The sequence below is a fragment of the Herpailurus yagouaroundi genome, unplaced genomic scaffold, assembly GCF_014898765.1.
Source record: "Herpailurus yagouaroundi ecotype Mexico unplaced genomic scaffold, PumYag 139, whole genome shotgun sequence".
Taxonomy (NCBI): domain Eukaryota; kingdom Metazoa; phylum Chordata; class Mammalia; order Carnivora; family Felidae; genus Herpailurus; species Herpailurus yagouaroundi.
In genome coordinates, this window is record NW_024412394.1 from 15,951,994 (window position 1) to 15,962,847 (window position 10,854).

Sequence of the window (10,854 nt, forward strand, 5' to 3'; positions counted from 1 at the left end):
AAAAAAAAAAATGAAAGAAAGAAAGAAAGAAAGAAAGAAAGAAAGAAAGAAAGAAAGAAAAGAAAAAGAACCAAAGAAAGAATGCTATTCATGTAAGGAACTGATATCTTTGTGCCATGCTTGCAAACTTGATTGTATCTGATTCTTTGTGATATGAAAATGCCCCATCTAAAAATTGATTTTGTCTATGTCCTGACCTAAGCATTAAAAAAAGTTAAATATTAAAAGTTGTCAAGCAGCTTGTGGATTTGTGATGATATAAGAAAAATACTTCTCCATTATTAAGTGCTTACAACATGTTAAGAATTTAACATATAATATCACTGGATTCTCCTTGTAATTCTACAAGGAGATACTATAATTATTTCCATTTTTCAGATGAAGGAATTGAGAATCTAAGATATTAAATAGCCTAGCCAAGATCATGTAAGAAGTAAGTGGCTAAGAAAAGACTTGAACATTTCTCTGTCAAGAGATGATATTCTTAATCAGTATGCCCATCATGGCAGTGGCAACAGATTTTATCCTCAATTTTCTAATTTATGAAATGGATATAACACTACCATTGTGTTATACCTAAGAGTATTAAATGAAACACACATGCACATAAATGACTAAGGCAATAATTTAGGCTTATCATCTGCAACGTGTTAACTCTTGAATCACTGTGGCTTTGGAAGAAACAGTTGGAGCACTGTTTACCAGTATGTTTATATTCTTAGGGTAGGAAGTAACTCAGGGGCACCTCGGTGGCTTTCTGCTCAGTATATGATCTCACAGTTGGAGAGTTTGACCCCCCGGGATAGCTGTCAGCACAGAGCCTGTGTGGAATTCTCTCTCTCCCTCTCTCTCTGCACCCCCCCCCCCAAACTCTCTCACTCTCTCTCAAAATAAATAAATAAACTTAAGAAAAAAAGAAGTAACTCATTTCACCTTTGCTCACAGTTTAATGGCTGGAGAGTACAAAGGCTGAGAAGTATGGGAAGTAGATGGACCATTTGGTGAGCACCACTGTCAATGAAATGCAGCCAAAAAAATCATGTTTTGATTTCAAGAAAGGATTGTCATGATACACATCTTAATTCTGCCTCAACAGTAATACAATTGCAGGGAGTATTTAAATGGAAGTGAAAATTTTGACCTAACCTTCTGACACTTTAAACTGTATAATGCCATTGTTTATAATGTATTTCAGTTTTTTTAGGTATTCTCACTTTCTAAATGGTCTTCCAATCACAGATGTTTTAAAGAATTTATATATCTTTATTTTTATAGATAATTTTAAATTACTGTTTTTCACATAACATAGTGAGATTTTATATTCCTGGTTTTAAAACATGAGCTATTGAACAGTCAAGTTAGATGGGAGATATGTCTGCCTCCTTAATCTCTACGAACCAGGTTTTAGTCATATCATGACTCATAATTAGCGAAATGCCAGCAGACCTTCCCCCCTTTTCTCATGCAGGGTCTAAATGAAGAATATCAAAGAGTCACTTTTTATTTATAACATCAATTATAAACATTCTACATAACACACAATCATTCATGAGAATGTTTTCCTTGCCTCTTGCTTATAATTCTGAGCTCTTACGATTTCAAGAGCACGTTATAAAACTATGGTTAACATTTTACAAACATATAATGAATTTCACTAAGAGCTTATTTTGCCCACACATTTTCTTGCTTCATAACTTTCTATCAGTACATGATAACCATAACTAAGGAAATAATTAATTTTCATTCTAGGAATTCCTATAGGAATAACTTATTTTTCTGGCAGTGTTCATGAATACTTGCAGATATGCCAAAAATAAATCATGAGAGAGTGATGTTTGTCAGGATATTAGCCCCAAAATGGGTTATTGTCAGCATCTAGCAGATGTGAGGTGATGATGACACAGTGGCAGGTCATATTCCCAACTAGACTTGCCAGTCCTTTGAGTAATAGAAGTCAAGGCATGTTAACCTTGACTTAGGCTAAAATATTCCCCTAAAATTTCTTTTCCTCACTAACCCATAAGGAATCAAGGCTCCTTAGGCCAATGAATATATCTAATCCTAAAGATAAATAACCAAAGGAATAAATACAGAGGATGTATAGACAAAGAGGAACCATCTGACTTGATGAAGGTGAAGTTTATTCTAAACAGAAGAATCTTAAACTTTTAATTGTATTTGGTCCCTTTACATCTAGTGGATCTGTGCCATTATCATAATGAGTTAACTTAGAATTTTTTTCTACTTATTTTCCACTTACAGACATATAGGCATGGTTATAAGAAGCTCAATTATTTTAGGGGAACTCATTCTAAAATTATTTTCCGAAAATATGAGATTTTTCTACCTTAGCAAAATGGATTCAATTCACCATGTAAAAACATCCATTAATTTGCTATAGATACTTGCTTTTTAATAAAGTAAAAGAATTGAAACTAATCTACTCATATTTAATGAGTAGACAGTCCAAAAATGACATTGCAGATTTATTTTTAGGAAAGCCCTAAGAAAAAATTATGTGACATCTGTTCTTGTTGTAATCAAATAAACTTTCCCTATCTATTCAGAAGGATTTCCTTAGTTACCAACTTTCTAATGTGTTTTTTATTCTTCATTATAGTTAATTCAAAAAGTATGTTTACCATGTCTGAACTCAGGTGGTAAGATGAAGACCCACTATTTTATATTATATATATATTTTATATTTAAGACCCTGTCTTTATGAGTATATCTACAATGTAAAGGGTTTACTCTTTAGTCTTGGACATATAAGAGCTTTGTAAAATGTTTTGTGAGCAAAATATATATTCAGAGTATCTCAGTGTCTGAACTTTGAATGAAGGGATAACGAAATAGCATATATTGTTAGAGTAATTTTTCAGATAATGATAATGAATTTGATATAGTCTATCATTTTGTATCTTTACTGCCAAACGCTCAGCTAGTCTCTTTGTCTCTAACTCTAACAACACCCCTATATGTACTTACCCAAAGACATATAGCTAGAGATTCTTGAGGTAGGATGTTAATCCAGCATCTTTCTGGGGCATGACATTGGTCTTATCTCATGGACATTTTTCTCAATATTAGGTTTTTTAGTCTAGATACCAATATTTTGATTAAAGTCAAATAGCTAGATTTTCAGTTAATAGAATAAGGATTGACACAGAAATTAAAACATGTAATATTGGAAATGCATGATTAATTTCATTCATTGGAAAATGTTGAATTTCTTTCACCTAATGAGATTTATTCTCTAATTTTATTTTATTTTTTTTTTAATTTTTTTTTAACGTTTATTTATTTTTGAGACAGAGAGAGACAGAGCATGAACGGGGGAGGGTCATAGAGAGAGGGAGACACAGAATCTGAAACAGGCTCCAGGCTCTGAGCGGTCAGCACAGAGCCCGACGCGGGGCTCGAACTCACGGACCGCGAGATCATGACCTGAGCCGAAGTCGGCCGCTTAACCGACTGAGCCACCCAGGCGCCCCTATTCTCTAATTTTAAAGAAAGTTTATTAAGCACCTTAATACTTAAAATATTTAATCTCTAAGTAGTGACATTGGTTATTCACAGTGCCCAAATTGACTATGTGAGCATCAACTTTGCACATCATTTTGTGCATCAAATTTCACATAACGCTTCCATTATTTTTTATTTGAGTTTTACTATTAGTGTGTTCAGCAGATCACATTATTTCCCAAAACAGTTATTGAAATTTGGTTACCCCAGTGACACATTTGAATGTGATTTTAACTCTTCCTTCAGCATAGCAACTAAAAGGGAAAGAAATGGCAGGATAATGAATTAATAGCAGTTTGGAGATACAAAGTATTTAGGAGTGCTGCTTGAGAAAGATAAATGTTTATAAAAAGATATATGCTTGCAATTCATTGGGAATGAATTCAGTCTCAGTCCTCCCCACTCCCTTAAAAAACATCTCCACAAAGTAGTATAGCCTTCAGTAGCCACTAAAATGCTTTGAGCAACTCAATGGTCTCTTTTATTTCTAACCATCCACCTTTACCTTTCAGCTTAGGGTGGAAACCAGCCGTACTGATATGTAAAAGTTTGGGATAATGAAAGCAAGGAGATTAAATTAAATATAGATGTGTAAACCTTGGTATTTTAAAGAAAAGAACAAACCTCTAAGAAAGACATGGCTAGAAGTCTCATCCAACCCCCTTTACAAAAATGTGTTTCATTTTCAAATGAACTTATAATGAAAATGATACAATTTGGAGCAACTAGGAGAAATATTGACAAAAAAAATCCCTGTCAGGGGGAGCCTGGCTGGCTCAATTGGTATAGTAAGCTACTCTTGATCTCGGATTTGTGAGTTCAAGCCCCACATTGAGCTTAGAGCTTACTTGGGAAAAAAAAAAATCTTTGTCAGTGTCAATCTTGGGAGGACACTGCCTTACACAAATGTGGACTGATGGAGGATACTATGTGATCAATTTTTTTTTTAAGTGTATATCTTTAAGTTGTATACCTATTTCAAAAATGTTATTAAGGATAGAGCACAGAGATTTAAGGAGAGAGAAAACAGGGGAGAAGTGAGGACCCGGTGGTTGATTGTACTAAAATAAAATGCTGAGAGTCCCAACAATGGAATATTGCAGAATCGTAGTCAGTTAAAGTCCACAAGAATTTACTGAATGTTAGACAATTTCTTAGCACTATGTATATATATGTGCGTGTGTGCGTATATATATATATATACGCACCCACGCACATATACATAAACAACCTGTTTCTTATGTTCACTATGAGTAAGAAAATTGTTATTGTTATTTTTAATTTTTTTAAATTTTATTTTAGAGGGAGAGAGAGAGAGCATGAGTAGAGGAGAGAGACAGAAGGAGAGAGAGAGAGGGGGGAGAAAGAGAGAGAGAGAGAGAGAGAGAGAGAGAGAGAGAGAGAATCTCAAGCAGGCTCTACACTCAGCACTGAGCACAATGTGGGGGATCATGACCTGAGCCAAAATCAAGAGTTGGATGCTCAGCCGACTGAGCCACTTAGACACCTCAGAAAATTATTTTTTAAATATCAGATATAATGTAATTATTTTCATGGCTTTCTTGTTTACTAAAGCTATATATTTTTTCCTTACATTTTTAAATTCTTTGTTCTTTACATTTGTCATCCCATTTAGATCATACTATAAGAATTAATCTTCATTATTTAATTTAATAAATCTTGATAGAGTGCTACTCATTGAAAGTTGATATACCAGGTTCAGGTTCTCTAGGGATAGAGTATCCCTCAAAGAAGAAGATTCTGTGTAAATAAAAATAACAGGTGATTACTATCGTAAAAAGTGTGACTTATTTTGTGTTCCACATAGAACTTAGCTATGTGCTTTATAGGGTAGATGTCCCCAAATATATTGGCTGAGCAAATGGATGGTTCAAATTTATTACTTTAACATATTGCCATATTTTCATTGGAAAACTAGCATAAAAATTTTTAAGTATGGGCACAATGAAAATTGACGAGTTAGTATTGCCAGCATTGATTGATAAGATTAGTATGTAAATTCTTATAAGAAATCAATTATTTCCAATGGAAGAAAACTTCATTCTACCTGTTTTTTTTAAGTTTATTTATTTATTTTGAGAGAGACAGAGATAACATGAGCAGGGGAGGGGCAGAGAGAGAGAGGGAGAGAGAGAGAATCCCAAGCAGACTCAATGCTGTCACTACAGAGCCCCACACAGGACTTGAACCCACAAAACTGTGAGACCATGATCTGAGCCTAAATCAAAAGTTGGATGCTCAACCGACTGAGCCATCCAGATGCCCCTTATCCTACCTATTTCCGAAGAGCATATATATTTCCTCATTTGACTTATGCAATTAAATTTTTTTTTAATGTTTATTTGTTTTTGAGAGAGAGAGAGAGAGAGAGCAAGGGAGGGGCAAAGAGAGAGGGAGACACAGAATCTGAAGCAGGCTCCAGTCTCTGAGCTGTCAGCATAGAGCCCAACGCAGGGCTTGAACTCATGGACCAAGAGATCATAACCTGAGGCAAAGTCAGATGCTTAACTGACTGAGCCACACAAGCGCCCCTGACTTCTGGAATTTTAAATTGATTAAATCAGTAAGAAATTTGATTTACGTTATGCTTATTCTGAATATTCATATTACCAGTTTAAGCTTTTTTTTACTGAAGCAATAAAGTGATTTAATGTGATATTAGATTTTTAAAACAACCTTTTGTGTCAAATACTAATACTAATACTAATTGATGATACTTAAAGATATTTAAGGGAGTAAGATATTTTATAGAGTAAGATATTTTACAAGATAAAGTCAATTGTACTTTATTGACAGCATCTGAGCATGCCTTTTGTTGAAGACTTATATGTGCCAGGATTACATACTCAAGTCTCAGAATCTCTTAAATCATCTATTGATTTATCAATCAATAGATTGATAGATCCCAATAGGTATGTTTTGACATTTTAAATTTTGTATCCATGGGCTAAATATATTAAAACTGTAAAATATTGTATATATCAATCTTAAAAATGATCTCCTAGGTCTCTCCACACTTGGATCTAGAACCTCATGCTCAAATAAGTATCCTGCTTTTATTTGAGACTTAATATATTCGGTATTTCTTCTGATATTTGGATTTTGTTGCAGACTTTATTTTAAAAGTGTCTAAGGTTATATATATATAACCTTATATATATATATGATATATATCATATATATGATATATATATATATGAGAGAGAGAGAGAGAGAGAGAGTTTATTTATTTTGAGAGAGTTAGAGAGTGAGAGTATGGGAGAGACAGAGAGAGAGGCAGAGAGAGAATCCCAAGCAGCCTTGATTTGTGGGGCTTGAATTCATGAACCACAAGCTCAGGACCTGAGCTGAAATCAAGAGTAGGACGCTTACCCAACTGAGCCACCCAGGCACCTCAAAAATATATTTTAAAAAATGCCTTTGGGAGGTCTTCTAATAAAACATGTTAGAGATAGTATGCACTGAATCCCCATACTAAAAACACACATAAAGATGAAATATTTTAAAAGACCTACTTGTGCACAAAAGCAGATTAACTTTATTTGAGCGGCAGAAATGGAACGAAAAAAATAGCAACTCCAAGAGGCAGACTTACAGGACATCATAAATAATTTGCAGCATCTTTGTGTTCAACTCCCACAAGAAGCAACTCGAACAATCTTCCACCCACTGTGAAGGAACAGAGCAGGAGTTTGCAAATGGAGGCTGGAAATAGCTTTGACTCTGGTTAGGATGAGTAGCCTATGACAAGCAATATTTCTGGAGTGTCAAGGAAGGGCAGTTACGATCCCTCAATCAAAAAGTGGGCCAAATGACATACTAACCCTGGAAATGGATTGGTTGTATTTCCAGAAGACAACAACACACAATCAGAAATATAAAAGCTGGTTTTCATATGAGAACTCTGGGGTCCTGGGAAAACAAGTGCAGAGCAAACAAACATGGAGGAGTAAGTGTGGAGAGAAAACAACCAGCCAACCAAGAAATTTCTTCCCAAAATATGGTTGTCATAAGAAAAACTAATTTAATGGAAAAGATCCCAATGAGAGATTACTCCTGAGGTAACATAAATAAAAGAGTAATCTAAAAAAGAATTAAAATAAAACTAAATAAGCTTCTCAAAAAATATGACTAACATTCTAAAAATAAACAGAAGGCTATGAAACAAAAACAGTTGGATATGTATCAAGAACTGTTGGGAATTTGAAAAAGAACACATTAGTAATCTCAAAAACAAGAAAAATATAGTCACCCAAATGCATTATCCCTTACTTGTATAAGGAATCTTCAGCTCATCCAAAATTTAATGGCTGGAACTGATCTTGTTATGAAAGACCCTGGGACTTCACAGTATTATTATGCACTAAACACCCCTTGTTTCGAATCACACCCAGTAAAGACTTGAATTTGCAAGAATCTGCAAGTCTATATTATAATAAAGCAATAATATTAGATGTCAAGATTTCCTGAGTCTGTGAAGCAACTCCCTTCAATCCAGACTAACAGCTCTTAAATGTATCAGTGCTTTGAAAGCCTGCATTGGTATGAGCTGCTTTGTGAAGACCAGAGCTAGGAGGAGAAAAGAGCGGCATATATCTCAGGCATTTATTTCAAAGTCAAGTAAAGTGGCCATGTACTTGGTTTTTCTAATACCTAAGATCCTAACAGTTATCTACTTGAAATAGCCATTATTCTTAACCTTCTGCCTAACTCTGTCCATTATTACCTGCAGGGTCCTCCATGCTAACTGGGCCACTACTATTCCATCTAGAAAATATTTCTAGGAAAAAAAAGTCAGTTGAAAGAGAACCATTGGAGGACCATTTTTCATTAAAGAATGTATTTATTGCGATAGCTTAAATGGTTACAGAACATTTGTTAAATCATTTTATGCATACATGACTCTACTTAATGCTAAATAAGAAGAAAAATGTTAAGTGCAGCCCATTTAGGCCCTCGGGGTCTGGATTGCATGGTATGTTGGAAGTGTTCAGTGAGCCAAGAAGCTGTCAGCACCACGGTTGCTGATGCCAAGAGAGGCCTGAGCAGACTGCTCGGTGCTGGCACTCTTCTTTCCCTGACAGTGATACTGATGATGGGAAGGACACCACTGCTGTTGTTCTGGTCCTTGTCAGAACAAGAAATCACAAGTAGGTCTATTTGAAACAGGCTTTCAGTATCTTCTAGGAACCAAATACAAAACATTCTTCATTTGTGTGAGACACAGAAGGATCAGAGGCAGGCTAAAAAAGCACGGTAGATACAATGCTGTATCTTCTGCAGCTTAATTTCTTTCTGATAGCAAATGCAATTAATGGGGATTTGAGGAGAAATTCACCTTTCTACTTAGTTCCCCAAATTATATACCCAATTCTGCCATAAATTATTTTCATAGATACCTAGTGAAAATATAAGGTCAGATAACTTTGGAATTTATGCAAGTGTTCAGTATTTATAGGCATTGAAAGAGAAAAAAATGCCAAACATATAAGTAAAGGATAATTATGTCACCAACCAAATCTGACCCACTCTATTAGAATTGACAATATTCTGTCAAGGCAGGCAGGGATTCATCAAGAAGATGATCAGTAATCAATCAATTATAAAAATTATTTCTGAATGTCATTGATATTCTTTATTTGTTATGATATAGCTTGTATAGCATTATGAGAGTATGTATTACAATTTGTTTTCTTTATTAAGATTGGAGATTAAATATCATTTGTTTGCTTATGTGTTAACAAAATCTATTACAAGGAACACAAATCATGAAATTAATAAGGTTCTGGAAATGTTTTTTTTTTTTTTTTAGCATCAAAGCAATTTCTGTGTTATTATAGTAACTGTGTGGCCTGATAATATGTCCCAGGAAGATATGTGTGTGTGTGTGTGTGTGTGTGTGTGTGTGTGTGTATGTATGTATATATACACACACACACAAAATGGCAGCTCTATCTATCACCTGTGGAAGTATGAATCCATGATTGTACCAGCCCTCTGGGTTGCGGAGGGCAGTATTTGGCATACTGAGTAGTAACTGCAATATAGCATACCCACAGTACAATTTGTTTTCTTTTCTTTTTTTTAATTGTTATAAGGAGTATTAAAACTGTTAAATTAAAAAAAAATTAAAAAAATAAAAAATTGTCTGGAGGGAATATTTTTAATCCTTTGCCATTCTAATGAAGTTAATCACACACTAATAATGATTTATTGAAAACTTACTGTGTTCTGGAAGTATTTTGAAGAACAGAGAACAAATATCTTCATTGTTAAAAATTGTACAGTCCAGCTTGACCAGCAGATTTTTCTTCATGGAAACACACTATAAATGCTCATGACTGATTATTTTACTCTTGGGATTTATGCTTCTCAGTACCCTCACCTTGCCCCCTGCCACCCACATGTTGTTTGGACTGCCTGTCCAAAGTTCCAACACATTCATTTCTGACAGAAAGAATTTAAGTAAAACTGCTGACAATTTTCTTCAGACAATTCTCTGTAACATTATCTAAATATTTACTCACTGGGCACATAAACAATCCAGTCTTGTATTATTTATACACATTCTTATGTCCTGTCTCTGTGTCCCATTGGGTCTTAAAAAATCTTTATTTGTTTTAGTCAGGACTTGATTTCTAATAATGCAGGTTTGAACATATTCTGGAAACCTTAGGATCTATATCTGATAGCAAAATGTATTTGACATTCACCTGAGCTTGTCAAGTAACAACCAAGGGATCGGAGATATATTATGGTACGTAGAACGTGGGATTTGGAATTAGGCTCTTAGGTTTCTAATCCTGGCTTCACCCACGGTATTACCTGGTTGATTACTGGCAAGATCTTTAACCTCTCTCCAGTTTTCTTATCTGTAAACTGGGTTATAATTGCCTATCTCATAGATGGCTGTGATACTTGGCAAGAAAATGCATATAGAAAGTTTAAGACAGGGGCACCTGGGTGGTTCAGTTGGTTAAGCGTCCAACTTCAGTTCAAGTCATGATCTCACAGTTCATGAGTTCAAGCCCCACATAGGGCTTTGTGGTGACAGCTCAGAGCCTGGTGCCTGCTTCAGATTATGGATCTTCTTCCTTTCTCTGCCTGTCCCCCATTCACACTCTGTCTCTCTCTGTCTCTCTCTTTCTCTCTCACTCTCAAAAAATAAAAGTGTTTAGGATAGTTTCTGACACATGTAAATACTCAAATATTTGCTATATATATTTTTGTATGTCTAATTCATATATATTATACATATAACTAAAGTGTTCTGATGATGATATACAGTTACCAATACAAATTAATTTA